General features: G+C 40.7%; 1 pseudogene; it reads left to right on the top strand.

Moving 5' to 3' along the window:
- The first annotated feature begins 4,395 nt into the window (after positions 1–4,395).
- Positions 4,396–4,904, top strand: LOC100593003 (annotated as a pseudogene).
- The last annotated feature ends 12,656 nt before the right edge of the window (positions 4,905–17,560 follow it).

The following is a 17,560-nucleotide window of genomic DNA, read 5'->3' as shown; positions in this document are numbered from 1 at the left end:
GAGATGAAAAGGCCATTTCAGTTATGCTGAGATAAAGTTAAAATGACAGCCACTGGCCTCTGGTCTCAAACAGGGAAATCAAAACCTGGCCTGCATTGTGAACCCAACATCAAGGGTTTGGGAATTGTGTAAGTCTGACCTTTGTTCACTTCCAAGTGATGTCATCAGTTCACGGGGCCTCTGAGCCTCCTAATCCTACCGTTGAGGCAGGTGGCTGTCAAGCTGTCACGTTGAAAACCTGCCTCTGGAGTTGTTGTTTGGGGCTCTGCTCCTTCAGAAAGTAGAGAGAGAAACTCACACTATATCTGAAAACTACCAACCCTCATGTTATTCCAATAAAAATAATCTCTTCCACTTAAATAAAGCTTGCTTTGTTCAGATGTTTGCTCTCACAAGTTCTTCACAACTTGCCATGGGAGGAGATGCTATTATTTTATTAGGCTGTGCGGATATTATTTTTCACATTTCTTTTTACTGAGAGGAGACAGAGATCCAGAGAGTTGATATGGTTTGCCCAAGCTCACCCAGTGTCAGTGGCAGAGCTGAGGGTGCAAACCAGGTTGTCTGGTGTGGGCTCAGGCTCTCTGCGCTGTCAGGTTTGAACTCATTTTGGTAATAGGAGGGAGTCAGGAGAATAGAAACTGGCCAACTCCAGCCTGTAGTTTCATCCTCTGCCACCCACTAGTCTTCCTCCTTCTTTATGTAAAGAGTGTTTTTTCCCCCAACAAATAAGAAAATTTGGGGATAAATATAAAACCCTGCATTTAGATTTTAACAGTAGGTTTCTCAAGTTTAAGCTGGAGGAGGCAGTTCCTGAGAAAATGAACAATATCCAAATGATAGTAGTTCCTTAAAGAGAAAATAGAGGCAGAAAAGAAATTAAAAAAAAAATTCCCAGAACTAAGAAAAACATGACTTTACAAATTGAAAGGACTCTCCAGTACCTATCACAGAAAAAAAACAGACTGCATATCTGAAACTGTGGCATTTCTGAACACTATGAACAAAGAAATTTGGAATGCTTCTAGAGAGAGTAGGGGGATAAAAAGTTCATATAAAAATGTTCAGGAATCAGAATGGATTTGGATTTCTCAAAAGTAACCCTGGAAGCAAGAACATGTGGACCATTGCTTTCAATATTCCGTGGGAAAATGATGTTCAACCTAGAATTTGTATTCAGCCAAATTATCAAGCGTGTAAGGAGCATAAAGACATTTTCAAGGCCAGCACGGTGGTTCACACCTATAATCCTAGTACTTTGGGAGGCCGAGGAGGGTGGATCACCTGAGGTCAGGAATTCGAGACCAGCCTGACCAATATGGTGAAACCCCCTCTCTACTAAAAATACAAAAATTAGACGGGAGTGGTGGTAGTCCCAGCAACTCGAGAGGATGAGGCAAGAGGATCACCTGAGCTGGGAAGGTCACGGCTGCAGTGAGCTGTGATCAGGCCAATGTACTCCAGCCTGGGAGCCAGAGCAAGATCCCATCTATAAATAAATAAATAAATAAATAAATAAATAAATAAATAAATAAATGACATTTTCAGACAAGCAAGGTCTTAAAAAATTTACCACCTAATGAGAGATGGCTACACTAAGATCAGTATTTAGCTGAAACCATAAGTCACTATTGAATGAATGAATGAAATGGAATGAAACCCTGAGACACATGAGTAAACTAGAAAATTTATTTTTAAGTCTTACTTATTAATATAATTTTATTATTAAGTTTAAGAGGTCAGTTTTTAAAATTCGTCATTAGAATTCACTAATAATAATTTATCATCACTTCAATCTGCTGAATTACTCCTGTGTCATTACATTTGTCATATAAATAGAAACTTTGAACTGAGGCTGGTGAGGACACAAGCTGTTTTTTAGTATCTTCTTGCCTGTACAAGGCACACTAGCGGTGCTGTTGCTCCCAAATAATTAATCTTTTCTTTTCTCCATAGTAACTAAGGTAATGTTTATTTCCCTTTCAACTCCTACTTGAAGATTTGATTGCTGGTAAAGATGCTATTTGAAGCATATTGAAGTTTTGTGCCATCTGAATATTTCAGAAGGAAATTTCAGATTTTTGCCCTCACATACATTGTGTATTTCTTTAATCTTTGGATAAACAAGGGTGTAAATAAACTAATGTAACTAGATTTCAGAATAGCAATATCTATAAATTTCCATCTGTATTTAAGATTTCATCGCATGCATATCAGTGTCAGCATCTTTTCTTAAGTAGAATGAAAGGTGGGTCTTTCAATAAGGATAATTCAAGAAAAAGTTATCCTCTCAAGATCCATGATTTTGATTACTTCTCCAGCAGAGTCCAGTATATGAATTGATTTCTCTCCAATCAACCTTTGGGCATTAGCAAATCCTGCTAACAAGTTGTCATTATTATTATTACCTGAAGCATACAATATTAAGGTATTTTTAAAAATCAAGCTATTTTTAAATATGTGATGGCTGCTGTTCCATCTTGTTTTAACATCTCATGTAAGTAAATAACAAAACAATTTCAAAGCCATGCAGGTTCTCTTTAAACCAGAATGAAGAGAATGGCTCACTGTCTTCATGCTTTGGCCTGTGATTCAGTTAAAATATACTATTATAATTACATTTTAAATACACAACTTAAGGATGTGTACAAAATGTTTTGCTTGTGATTCCTAAATCATTCATTACCTTCACCACGTTTTTCCCATGGTCAGTCTATAGATCTGTTTTCTACTTTATGAGTATGTCTGTCAGTTTCACCATTCTCTTGGTCAAACTGCCTTACCCTGATCTCCCACCTCATTTCTTTGCAAGCATTCATCATTAATCCATTGTATTCTTGCTTTGTCACCCACGCTGGAGTGCAATGACACGATCTCAACTCACTGCAACCCCCGCCCCCCGTGTTCAAGCGATTCTCCTGCCTCAGCCTCCTGAGTAGCCTGTAGCTGGGACTACAGGCACATGCCATCACACCCAGCAAATTTTTGTGTTTTTAGTAGAGACAAGGTTTCACCATGTTGACCAGGCTGGTCTCAAACTCCTGACCTCAAGGGATCCACCCTCCTTGGCCTCCCAAAGTGCTGGGATGACAGGCATGAGCCGCCTGTCCCGGTAGTGACAATCTTTAAGAACAAAGTCTGTTTCTGCACATCCAAATGACTAATGTTCAGGATACAGAAATAGCACATTAAATAACATTATTAAAGTTTCTACTTCTGGGAATGCTTTTTGCAGACCAACCCCCCCACCAAAAAAAAAAAAAAGTTATAAGAGCAAGACAAAAGACAAAAATAAATCTCTTTAAAGACATTACATAGCTATTAATAGATACAGAGTCAGTTAGAGTTAGGTGGCCAGACTTGAGTGGCGAGAATATCAGAGCAAAGAAATACATTTTGAGATAAACCCAGAATTCTGCAGGGCTTTTTCCTTGAGGCATTTGCCAATTTAAAAGCAGCACAGGGCTGAGAAGCTAGGAAGCTGGGCAGCAGCAGACACTTAAATAAGGCTAGAAAGCTGAGCAGAGCTTTCAGCAGTCTAACAAGCCTAAGGAAACAAAAATTAGAGTTCAGGTTTCACCAAGAAAAGGCCCCAGTAAACACTCTAGACCTCCCATTAAGACACCCAGAAGCTATACTCTAAGAGGTAAGGTAAGCCAGAAATAAATGATGTTCACAGAAGACTAAAACCTAGTCCTGAACCAGTGTAATCCCAATGTGATTAATAGGGGTTAATATGATCTGCTCCGTCTCTACTTCCCTCCCAGAGAGTTATACAGCAGAAGAGAGAATTCATCACCAGGAAGACAGACTAACTGAAAATATCCATCCTAAAGTTCAGGGAGAAGGGAAAAAAAGAGATGGAAAGTACAGAAAAGACCATGAGACATATGTGATACAGTGATGAGGTCTAATATATAACAATATGTAATAATCTCAGAAAAACAAAAAGAGAATGGGGCAGAAGCAATATTTTAGGAGCTACTAACCAATAATTTTCTAAAACTGTGAAAAAAAATTCAGTCATCAGATTCAAAAGTTCTATGAGGCTGGGCGTGGTGGCTCATGCCTGTAATCCCAGCACTTTGGGAGACCAAGTCAGGCGAATCACTTGAGGTCAGGAGTTCAAGACCAGCCTGGCCAACGTGATGAAATGTTGTCTCTACTAAAAAATATAAAAATTAGCTGGACATGGTGGCACATGGCTGTAGCCCCAGCTATTTGGGAGGCTGAGACAGGAGAATCACTTGAACCTGGAAGGCAGAGGTTGCAGTGAGCCAAAATCACGGCACTGCACTCCAGACTGCTGACAGAGCGAGACTCTGTCTCAAAAAAATAAATAAACATAAATTAAAAATTGAAGGAAAAAAAAGTGGGATTTCCTGGGCTATTATGATGGTGATGAATTTCAAGTGGTTGTGGCAGTATCGCTTCCCGCCCTTTACATTACAGCTGAATGTGGCCACTTGGCAGAAGCAGCTGGCCATGTGGTGTTCGTTGGTTCTGTCCATCTGCTGCCTGCACAAACAGTCCAGCATGATGGTGATGGATGCTCAGGAGATCCTGCTCTTCAGCAACATCAAGCTGTGGAAGCTTCCTGTGGGACCAAGCCAGGTTGTATTAGAGGAACTGAGGAAGAATGGGAACTTACAGTGGCTGGATAAGAGGAAGTCTAGTTTCCTAATCATGTGGCGGAGGCCAGAAGAATGGGGAAAACTCGTCTATCAGTGGGTCTCCAGGAGTGGCCAGAACAACTCCATACTTAGCCTGTATGAGCTGACCAATGGGGAAGACACAGAGAATGAGGTGTTCCATGGACTAAAGGAGGCCTTCTGTGGGCTCTGCAGGCCCTACAGTAGGAACATAAGGCTGAGATCATCACCATCTCACTCAGAGACCAGTGACGGCTGAGGTGTCGGGTCCATCTGTCAGAGACCTGCTTCCTTTTACTTTCTATCTCCCAACTTTCCAGGGCTTTCAGGAGGAGACAGACTCAGTGGACCCACACATTGAACCTGTGAATCCAACAGACTCAAAAGGGCTCCAGTCCTGAAGCCTGGGACCCAGGGGTGGGTTTCTCATACCCCACATATCTGTCCCTGGGATAGGGTGAGACTGAGGCACTCCAGACAAAAATGTGCTTCTTCAAAGCTTGCCTACTTCCTTTCTTATCCTAGACTGCCTCTGAGCCAGGGTCTGTAAACCTCACACTTTATGTGTGTTCACATGTGTAAGTTCATACACACATGCACCTGCACATGCTTCTGTCTCCTCCATCTTCTATCCCCTTAGCTGCTGTTGCCTCCCTTCTCAGGCTGCTGCTGGATCTTTCCTAGGGAATGTGGAAGCCTGGCTGCAGGCAGCCGTCCAAGCAATAGAAAGATAGGAGGCCCATGGGCCTGGCACTGACAGGCAGGGCCCAACATTGATTTATGTTATTAAAATCTCAACCGCCCCCACTTCAGACAATAAAAACTGAGCTATATGCTGCTCACAATAAATTCAGTTGAAATATAATGATTAGAAATGTAAAAAGTAGTAAGAAGGAATAAGGTACGCCATGGAAATACTAATCAAAAGAAAGCAGATATAACTATATTAACATCCAAAGCATGACAAATCGTATCTCCATTGCATAAAAGAATATAATCAGGAGTGTTTTTTAATATCTTTTTATTTAATCTGGAATTCATAGCTTGAACAAATCTCAAAAATCCATCATCTTTTTTTTTTTTTTTTTTTTTGAGACAGAGTCTCACTCTGTCACCCATGCTGGAGTGCAGTGGCAGGATCTCAGCTCACTGCAACTCCCGTCTCCTGGGTGCAAGCAATCCTCCTGCCTCCGCCTCCTGAGTAGCTGGGATTACAGACACCCGCCACCATGCCCGGCTAATTTTTGTATTTTTTATTAGAGACAGGGTTTCACCATATTGGTCAGGCTGGTCTCAAACCCCTGACCTCAGGTGATCCACCCGCCTTGGCCTCCCAAAGTGCTGGGATTACAGGCATGAGCCATCTCAACCAGCCAAAAATCCGTCATCTTTAATTACTGAAAACTTATCATAGTCTATTGCAACTCTTTGAACAAGTATATTATTTACATTTTTATCCTCCAAAGACTCAAAACTAAAAAAAACTTAAAGAACTCTTGTGATGTCTGTTACTTTGATATTTTATCAGCAAGAAAAATATGTTTTGTTTACCTCAGTTTTTTCTAAAATTGTGAAATGTATTATTTGTGTCTTTATTATGTCTACATTGAAGATGATTAATCATGGATGATGTTGTACATGGTTTTGGAGTTTTTTCTTTTCATGAAATGTTGAGAGGACAAAGCATATCCTCACAAGCTATGACAAATTTTTTTGAAATACTTTTGGCCTAAAGGGAAATAACAAAAAGTTAAATGTAGTTATTAAAGTTTATTTTGTTAGTGTTTTGAGTGCTAGTACCTCAAACAATTCTATAATGATATGAATTGTGATATAATCTAATCTTTATTATTCTTCCTTGTATCATTTAGTTTTTAATTAATATTTTATTCAAAAAGGATATGAAGTTCTTCCTATGTTTATGTCACGAATCCACTCTTTTTTAACCTTCAAATCAACAGACACTCTTTCCTATATATTCAGCTATTTGGATGTTTTTAATAATTGTTTTCATACGTAAAATTGCTCATTACTTTTTGTAGCATTTCAATTTTTTTAATAGTTTGAGGGGGTGCCGGTGCAGGTTCGCTTCATGGATATGTTGTGTAATGGTGAAGTTTGGGTTTCCAGCGTGTCCCTCACCCCAATAGTAAACACTGTACGCAACAGGTAATTTTTCAACCCTTACCGCCTCCTACTCTTACCACTTTTGAAGTCCCCAGTGTCTGTTAGTTCCTTCTGTATGTCCATGTGTACCCACTGGTTAGCTCCCCTTATAAGTGAGAGCATGTAGTATTTGATTTTCTGTTTCTGAGTTATTTCACTTACAGCAATGGCCTCCAACTCCATTTATGTTGCTGCAAAAGACATAATTTCATTTTTGTGGCTGTGTAGCATTCCATCGTGTGTGTGTGTATGTGTGTGTATGTATGTGTGTGTGCATATATATATATATATATATACACCACATTTTTTATCCAGTCATCTGTAGATGGACACTTAGGTTGATTCCATGACTTTGCTATTGTGAATAGTGCTGCAATAAACATATGAAAAACTATACCATGCAAACAGAAAACAAAAATGAGCAGGAGTAGCTATACTTATGTCAGATAAAACAGACTTTAAATCAATAACTGTAAAAAGGACAAAAAAGGTTATTATATAATGATAAATGGTTCAATTTAACAAGAAGATATAACTATCCCAAATATATCTGCACCCAATACCGAAGGACCAAGATCCATGAAACAAATACTACTAGACCTAAGAAAAGAGACAGTAATGCAATAATGGTGGGGAACTTCAACACCCCACTGACAGGACTAGACAGATCATCAAGGCAAAAAATCAGCAAAGTCTTAAACTGGACTCTAGGCCAAATGGACCTACCTAATAGACATTTACAGAACATTCTACCCAACAACTGCAGAATATACATTTTTCTTATCTGAATGTGGAACATTCCAGAAAATAGACCATATTCTTGGCCATAAGGCAAGTCTCAATAAATTTTCAAAAAATCATATAAAATATCTTTTTAGACCACTGTGAAATAAAATTAGAACTCAATATCAAGAGGAGCTGTCTAAAATATTTGAATATATGGAAACTAAACAAGTTGCTCCTGAATGATCTTTGAGTAAATGATGAAATTAATACAGAAATTAAAAAGATGGAAACAAATGAAAAGAGACACAACACACCAAAACTTCTGGGATACAGCAAAAGCAGTGCTGGAAGCTTATAGTGTTAAATGGCTACATTAAAAAGATAGACCTAAAATCAACAACCTAATGTCACACCTCGAGGAACTAGAAAAATAAAAACAAACCAAACCAACAGCTAGCAGAAGAAAAAGAAATAGCAAAGATTAGAGCAGAATTAAATGAGGTTGAGACAAAAAGAAAAAAAACAAAAACATGATACGAAGGATCAATGAAACAAAAAGTTGGTTCTTTGAAAAGATAAACATAATTGACAGACCACTGGCTAGACTAGCCAAGAAAAAGAGAGAGAAGATTCAAATAAACACAATCAGAAATCATAAAGGTGACATTACAATTGATACCACAGAAATACAAAAGATCAATTGAGACTGCTTTGTACATCTCTATGCTCACAAACTAGAAACCCTAGGGGAAATGGATGCATTCCTGGAAATGTACTACCTTCCAAGACTGAACTAGGATGAAATAGAAATCTTGAACAGACCAATAGCAAGTAATGAAATTGAACTAGTAATAAAAAATTTCCTGACCAAGAAAAGCCCAGGGCCAGATGAATTCCCAGCCAAATTTTACCAGATGTTCAATTTTTGAATAATACAAATGCATTTTGTGTTTGGGAGTACATATTCAAGTAACTGATAGATTTACAACGTATAAAGCACACAAGTAGATTCTCACTCCAAAAGTCATCTAAAGTGATTACTGATATTTGAAGGTGAATATTCTAATATTAGCAATAATTTGAATGGTGTGGCTTATTCACATTACTGACGGTTTAGCACTAATTAGATATGGTGGTAACCCTCAAGGTCACAAGATTATTGATTAGTAAAAATTTATAGATGCCAGAAATTACATTTAAGTATGCATTTGGCTTTTTGGCCTTTTTAAGGCTGAGGCTTAACACCAAGGCCAGAATTGAACTATATGCACCCTATTCATACTATGCACCATTTCTTAGGAGGTCTTTTACCAAAACAAAAGTATAAACCAAGAAAGTGGCTTCACATCTCCTATAGGTTCTGCATCAATCAAGTTAGTACTAAATTATGCCTTGCTTTCCTTAATATTTTTATTATTTATTTATTTTTAGACAGGGTCTCGCTCTGTTGCTAGGCTGAGTGCAGTGGCGAAATCATGCCCTGTTGCAGTCTCAACCTCCCTGGTTCAAGTGATCCTCCCACCTCAGCCTCCTGAACAGCTGGGACTAAAGGAGCATGCCAGCATGTCTGGCTAATTTTTTGTATTTTTGTAGAGATGGGGCTTCACCATGTTGCCCAGGCTGGTCTCGATATCCTGGGCTCAGGTAATCTGGCTACCTTGACCTCCCAAAGTGTTGGGAGTACAGGTATGAGCCACTGTGCCTGGTCACTGCTTAATGTTTGTATAACTTAAACCTACCAAACTATTAATCTCTTTTAAAATGGTAAATGTGTTGTGGGCAGAAACCTTATCTTAGTTGTGTTTTGCCTCTTTAATTTTATAGGGAAATAATGATAATTTGGTAATTTTCCTCTAAGGATTCTTTTATTATTATTATTATTATGATACTTTAAATTCTGGGATACATGTCCAGAACATGCAGGTTTGTTACATAGGTATACACGTGCCATGGTGGTTTGCTGCACCCATCAACCCGTCATCTACATTAGGTATTTCTCCTAATGCTATCCCCCCGAGCCTCTCACCCCCGCAACAGGCCCTGATGTGTGATGTTCCCCTCCCTGTGTCCATGTGTTCTTATTGTTCAACTACCACTTATGAGTGAGAACATGCGGTGTTTGGTTTTCTGTTCCTGTGTTAGTTTGCTGAGAATGATGGTTTCCAGCTTCATCCATGTCCCTGCAAAGGACATGAACTCATCCTTTTTTATGGCTGCATAATATTCCATGGTGTATACATGCCACATTTTCTTAATCCGGTCTATCACTGATGGGCATTTGGGTTGGTTCCAAATCTTTGCTATTGTGAATAGTGCTGCAATAAACATACGTGTGCATGTGTCTTTATAGAATGATTTATAATCCTTTGGGTATATACCCAGTAATGGGATTGCTGGGTCAAATGGTATTTCTGGTTCTAGATCCTTGAGGAATCGCACACTGTCTTCCACAATGGTTGAACTAATTTACACTCTCACCAACAGTGTAAAAGCATTCCTATTTTTCCACATCCTCTTCAGCATCTGTTGTTTCCTGACTTTTTAATGATCGCCATTCTAACTGGCATGAGATGGTATGTCCTTTTGGTTTTGATTTGCATTTCTCTAATGACCAGTTATGATGAGCTTTTTTTCATATGTTTGTTGGCCACATAAATGTCTTCTTTTGAGAAGTGTCTGTTCATATCCTTCACCCACTTTTTGATGGGGTTGTTTGTTTTTTTCTTGTAAATTTGTTTAAGTTCCTTGTGATTCTATATATTAACCGTTTGTCAGATGGATAGGTTGAAAAGAAGAAGATGTGTAATTCAGGAAACAGTTTCAACTTAAGAGACAGAAGGAGAAAAACTCGAAATGACGGTGAAAGGAGATTTCAGGATAACAGCTGTGTACCAAGTATAGATGTCAACCAGTCCAGAGTGGAGTATGGTCAAATGGATCCAGAGATAGAGCCCCAGGAAGTGGAAAATGATGGAATACCCTCATTTATTTGAGTGATTGAGAGGAGTTTTCAGTGGATAGGTGAAAGCTGGGGTTGTATCAGTGATGAGTGTATAGAAAACTATATCAGATGCAAGCTCCCTATATCTCTTCTAGCTATTCTTGAAGCTAGGCCAACTAGCCATTCCTCCAGAGTTTTTCTCCTTCCATCTCTTCCAGGGTTGGATAAAACACTACAGCACAGGGTGTGGGATCTAGGATCCCCAGTGGGCAGCCCATGAAGGGACTGGGTTAATGCAATCTAGAAGTACAAGGGAATAAATTCACATGAGATGAATTTTACCAAACAAGAATCCAGAGACAAGAAGGAGCCTGGAGGACAAACCACTTTTCTTCTTTTCTTCTATGGAGGACATTGAAGCATGATTTATTCTTGCAACCCATCTGGAGAAGTCTCGGGTGCCAAATGAACAGACCTGCTGAACAACCTGCTGTGTCACTGAGTGGCTCTTTATGCAGCAGCAGCCAAGTGCAGTAACATGTCATTTTGCATTGCTTCACATCTTTATTTGCCTCCCTTCCTTTTTCCTCAACCTCAATGATCTGGATTTGCATCTCCCAAATAAAGTATCAGTACTTTAATTTTTGCTTCAGACTCTACTTTTTAGAGGCGAAAACTAAGCAAATAATTAAAGAAGAAACTTCAAAGAAAACTAAAAGTAGGGCAAGAAAGAAAAAATAATAGAGTGGCTATTATTATTATTATTAGGCTCAGTCCTTAATAGAATTTAGTAATAACATTATAAATATTAAATATCCAACAATTGAGATATAGCTACACTGGAAGAATAGGGTGAGGGAAGAGATATTGTTCATGTAGTAGTGGTGGTTAAACAGAAATAAATCCTTATCTTCACTAGTAAAAAGTCAATGAGACTGAAAAATAAAAAAAGTTAAAAAAGAAAAGAAAACTAATGGAATTGAAATGATTCCCCTCTTGAGAAAAGGAAATAGGGAGTTGACAATTCCTCTTTTTTAAGTCTTACTGAATTAAATCTGACTCTTCTGTCATTTAAGTCTTACTGAATTAAGTCTAACTAACTCTTCTATCATGTATACTTATAACATTGATTTTAAAAAACACATTTCTAATGCTAGTTACTGATGAAGGATGTGGTTTTATTGTTGTAAGCTATAAAATCAAACTAAGGTAGATATTTAAACTCTGAAGAAACTTCAGTTTTGTGAAGTGACTCCACATTTTACACTTCCTCTAGCTATGTATAAGATCTTATCCTAGCTGTTCCACATCCTCTCCAACATTTATTATTGTTGATCTCTTTTTATTTTAGCATTTGATATTGTCTTTTTCATTTCCATCATTCCCGTTGATATGTACTGATATCTCATTGTGGTTTTAATTTGCATTTTGCCTAATGCCTAATGCCTAATGAGGTTGAGCATTTTGTCATGGGCATCATGGGCTTACTGCCCATTGGTCCCTCTTCTTTTATGTTCTTTTTAATTGACTTGTTTCATTCTTTAGTTATAGGAGTCTTTATGCATGCACATACAAGTCATTTGTCAATGTTATGTGTTGCAAATATTTTCTCCCAACCTGTAACTTATTTTCTCAATTGTGTCTTTTATTTCGAAAAAGTTTTTAAATTTTGCCGAAATTGCAATTTAGCAATTTTTCTTTTATGGCTAATATTTTCTGAATCCTCTGGAGAAAACTTTTTTTCTTCTCTAAGGTGATGAGGATATTCTTCATGGTTTTTTTCTAGTAACTTTCTAGCTTTTCCATTTAGGTCTGTGGCCCATTTATTGATGTGATTTTCCTTTCCTCATATATCAGTATTCTATGCTGCATAACAAATTACTACAAACATAGTGATGGAAAACAGTGAACATTAATTGTCTGACAGTTTCTGTAGGCAGGAGTCCAGGCCCAGGTTGGCTGAGACCTCCACTCAGGGCCTCACAAGAATAGAATCAAAATTGTCATCCGGTTTTTGTTCCTTTCCAGAGCTTGGGGTCCTCTTCTATGCTGACGTGGTCATTGGCAGAATTCAGTTGTGGCTGAGGTCCCACTTTCTTGACGGCTGTCAGCAAGGGGCTGCTCTCAGTTTCTAGAGGCCCCTATAGCTCAAGGGAGAGTCTCTCATTCCAGTTGGCTAAGACGGAGTCTTATGCGAAGTAACATAATCATAGAGGTGACATCCATCACTGGTGCCATACTCTGTTGGTTAGAAATAGGTCATAGATCCTGCCCACACTCAAGAGGAGAGGGTGTAGAGCCAGGAGGCAGAGATCATAAGGACCATTTAGAATTCTGCCTACCTCACCTCATCACATTTCCCATATGACCTAGTACTTCCCCTCTGTATTAGTTCATTTTCATGCTGCTGATAAAGACATACCTGAGATTGGGCAGTTTACCAAAGAAAGAGATTTACTGGACTTACAGTTCCATGTGACTGAGGAGGTCTCACGATCATGACAGAAGGTGAAAGGCACATCTCACATGGAGACAGACAAGAGAAGAGAGCTTGTGCAGGGAAGTTCCCCCTTTTAAAACTATCAGATCTCATGAGACTTATTCACTACCATGAGACAACATGTGAAACACCTGCCCCCATGATTCAATTACCTCCCACTGGATCCCTCCCATAACATGTGGGAATTTAAGATGAGATTTGGGTGGGGACACAGCCAAACTATATCATTCTGACCCTGGCCCCTCCCAAATCTCATGTTCTCACATTTCAAAACCAATCATGCCATCCCAGCAGTCCCCCAAAGTCTTAACTCATTTCAGCATTAACTCAAAAGTCCACAGTCCAAAGTCTTTGGACAAGACAAGTCCCTTCTGCCTGTGAGTCTATAAAATCTAAAGCAAGCTAGTTACTTCCTAGATACAATGGGGGCACAGGCATTGGGTAAATATAGCCATTCCAAATGGGAGAAATTGGCCAAAACAAAGGGGTTACAGGGCCCATGCAAGTCCAAAATCTAGCAGAACATTCAAATCTTAAAGATCCAAAATGATATCCTTTAACTCCATGTCTCACATCCAGGTCATGCTGATGCAAGAGGTGGATTCCCATGGTCTTTGGCAGCTCCACCCCTGTGGCTTTGCAGGGTACAGCCCCCCCTCTGGCTGCTTTCATGGGCTGGCACTGAGTGTCTGTGGCTTTTCTAGGCGTGTGGTGCAAGCTATCAGTGGATCTACCATTCTGAGGTCTGGAGGATTGTGGCCCTCCTCTCACAGCTCCACTAGGTGGTGCCCCAGTAGGGGGGCTCTGACCTGATATTTTCCTTCCACACTGTCCTAGCAGAGGTTCTCCATGAGAGCCCTGCCCCTGCAACAAATTTCTGCCTGGACATCCAGGCATTTCCATACATCTTCTGAAATCTAGGTGGAGGTTCCCAATCCCCGATTTTTGACTTCTGTGCACTCGCAGGCTCAACACCATGTGAAAGCTACCAAGGCTTGGGACTTACACTCTCTGAAGTCATGGCCTAACCTCTACATTGTCCCCTTTCAGCCATGGCTGGAGCAGCTGGGACACAGGTCAGCAAGTCCCTAGGCTACACATAGCACAGGGACCCTGGGTCCAGCCCAGAAACCACTTTTTCCTCCTAGGCCTCTGAGCCTGTGATGGGAGGGGCTGACATGAAAACCTCTGACATGCCTTGGAGACATTTTCCCCATTGTCTTGGGGATTAACATTTGGCTCCCTGTTACTTACGCAAATTTCTACAGCCGGCTTGAATTTCTCCTCAGAAAATGGGCTTTGCTTTTCTGTCACATTGTCAGGCTGCAAATTTTCCGCTCTGCTTTATGCTCTTTGTGCTCTGCTTCTCTCATAAAACTGAATGCCTTAAACAGCACCCAGGTCGCATCTTGAATTCTTTTCTGCCTAGAAACCTCTTCCGCCAGATAGCCTAAATCATTTCTCTTAAGTTCAAAGTTCCACAAATCTCTAGGGCAAGGGCAAAATGCCACCAGTCTCTTTACTAAAACATAACAAGAGTCACCTTTGCTCCAGTTCCCAAGTTCCTCATTTCCATCTGAGACCACCTCAGCCTGGACTTTATTGTCCATATTGCTATCAGCATTTTGGGCAAAGCCATTCAACAAATTCTAGGAAGTTCCAAACTTTCCCACATTTTCCTGTCTTCTTCTGATCCCTCCAAACTGTTCCAACCTCTGCCTGTTAACACAGTTCCAAAGTCGCTTCCACATTTTGGGGTATCTTTTCAGCAGCGCCCCACTCTATTGGTACCAATTTACTGCATTGGTCCATTTTCACACTGCTGATAAAGACATACCCAAGACTGGACAATCTGCAAAAGAAAGAGGTTTATTGGACTTACAGTTCCACGTGGCTGAGGAGGCCTCACAATCATGGCAGAAGGTAAAAGGCATGTCTCACATGGTGGCAGACAAGGGAAGAGAGTTTGTGCGGAGAAGCTCCCCTTTTTAAAACCATCAGATCTTGTGAGACTTATTCATTATTACAAGAACAACATGGGAAAGACCTGCCCCCATGATTCTATTACCTTCCACCAGGTACCTCCCATAACACATGGGAATTTAAGATAAGATTTCGGGGGGGCGGACACAGCCAAACCATATCACCCTCAGAGGTATTTACCCAAGAGAAATGAAAGCATATGTCCACAAAAACCTGAACACAAATTGTCATCAGCACTTTGTTCAAAATAGCCAAAAACTATAAACAACTTGTATGTCTAACAACAGAAGAATGGAAAAGCAAACTATGATATATTCATGCAATGAAATACTAGTCAGCCACAAAAAGGAATGAACTGCCAATATACATTTTGATATAGATGAATCCAAAAAATATGCTGGGTGAAAGAAGCTGGCCACAAAAAAGTACCCATGATATGAACTCAATTATATGAAGTTTGAGAAGAGGTAAAACTAACCTATGATGATAGAAATCAGATCAGTGGTTGTCTAGGAGGTAGAATTGACTAGGAGGGGGCATGAGGCAACTTTCTGGAATAATGGAAATGTTCTGTGTCTTGATATGCATTCATTAAAACTGACAAGTTTGGGGTTCACTATATGTAAAGTATACCTCAATTAAAAGGCACACATTATTTCAGAGCAAGCATTTATTGGATATGGGATTTTGGCAGGGGTCATTAAACTTTAGTGTATATAGGAATCATTTGGGGTGCTTTTTAAAAGTGCAGATCCCTAAGCTTCACCCTAAAGATTCTGATCTAGGTCATCTGCAGTGGTGCCAGGGATCTGCATTTTTAATAAACAATTCAGGTTATTCTGGCACTGCTGGCCACTGGAATAACCTTGGAGGAACACTGTTTAAGATATGTGCTCCCACGAACTGGCTCTCTCCCTCCATCATTCTCATTCTGAGCAGGGGCTTCTCATAGCTATCATGCCATGGCAAGGGGACCTAGGACAAATTGCTCAAATCTCAAGCAGAGAGAGGAGGAGAGACAGCTTGTTGTGCCTCTGGTGGGCCAAGGTACTCCTTACTCCCTGAATTTTTATGTATCTTGGAGGGGAACTCTCTTGCATGAAGTCTCCCTGGGCACCAGTGAAGAAAGCTCGGGTGTGTACTGCCTAGGCTGTGCCTCAGACAGGCTGGAGAAGGAGCAGCTGCCTCCTCCCCACTTGCTCATGACCAGCCCCAGCCCTGGCCTAGGGGTACAGCCTTCACTGAGCATCAGCTCAACTGTAGCTAGGCCCAGAGCCCAGCAAGTCTCAGAATGGGTGCTCTCAGAGTGTCATCTGGGGAGCCTTGAGGCTCCCAGGGGCTCCATGGCTACACTTTTGGTTTGGCCCAAGATTATGTTTTACTGTTGCTCCACAGTGCACATGAGACTTTTGTCCATGAGGCTTCCTCAAAGGTAGAGCCGTCTTTTCAGAAACTCATGACAGACAGCAATGGGTGGACAGGGGTTGTGGGGCCCTGTCCATCTGCAATGACCACAAGATTGAAAGTGATGAGCCCAGGCAGGTGCTGTGTGAGTCAGATTCAGTGTGTACTTGTCATCCCAAGGCCACTCTTGGCATCAGATGCAAGGCTTCCATCTGCCCCAGGGGGTTGATGGCTCTCCCTGCACCCTGCAGGTATTAAGCTGTGCACCAATTCTGGCAGCCAAGCCAAATCAGAAGCCAAAGATGGAGGATGGAGTAACTTGAAAGCACTCTCTACTATGGGAGCTTCCTATGTGCCAGCAAAGAAGCCTTATGGTTTCTGGGGCCCAGGCTGGTCTCACCCAATGCACAGACCCATGTTTAAGCAGAGAGGGTTGTGTTGGACCAGGATGCACCAACCACAGGAGGGAAGAATAAATACTTGAGAAATACCTACTAAGTGCCAGATGCCCTGCTGGGTGCTTTACATGCATTATCTCTAAGCCACACAACAGTGCTGTAGGCTAGGCCTTGGTCCATCTTGTAGATGAGAATCTGAGGCTTAGAAAGCTTAAGTAACTGGTCAAAAGGCACACAGTGCAAAGTGGAAGATCAAGGATCCATCTACCTTCACAGCCCCATATTTCTTCACTAAGGTTCCCCTGGCCCATTACCAGAAAGAAGTGTGAGGTGGGCAGCTGCTGGAGGCTGAGAGCTAGTGGTTGGTACAGAAGTCGCAGGGAAAAATATTCTAGAACCTGTGTGCTCCCAGAGCACAGCCACAAGACTGGGCTAGAGGCTACTCAGCAGCACAGCAACACCTAGGAAGTTTCAGCAAATGCTTTCACCTTCACCATCATTGTCGTCATTGTCATTATTGTTGCTATGCTGCATAGCCTGATGACTGACGACACCTGTGCACATCCCTTCTTTTATTTGAACTTACCCGGGGAAGTAGGTGTTACTATTCTGTTCATTTTTCAGATGCACAGAATGAAACTCAGAGCAATCCTGTCTCTCGGATCCTTCCTTCCTAGTGGGCTAGAGAGCTCTCAGGACAGCCCCTCTCAGGGATGGGTGGAGGGCCTGGAGCAGGCTCCCCATCCCTGTCAGTGAGGGGCCCTGCCAAATATGTGTGGGTGTGAGCCCT

The sequence above is a fragment of the Nomascus leucogenys genome, chromosome 12, assembly GCF_006542625.1.
Source record: "Nomascus leucogenys isolate Asia chromosome 12, Asia_NLE_v1, whole genome shotgun sequence".
NCBI classification, from domain to species: Eukaryota; Metazoa; Chordata; class Mammalia; order Primates; family Hylobatidae; genus Nomascus; species Nomascus leucogenys.
This window is presented reverse-complemented; position numbering and strand designations above follow the sequence as displayed.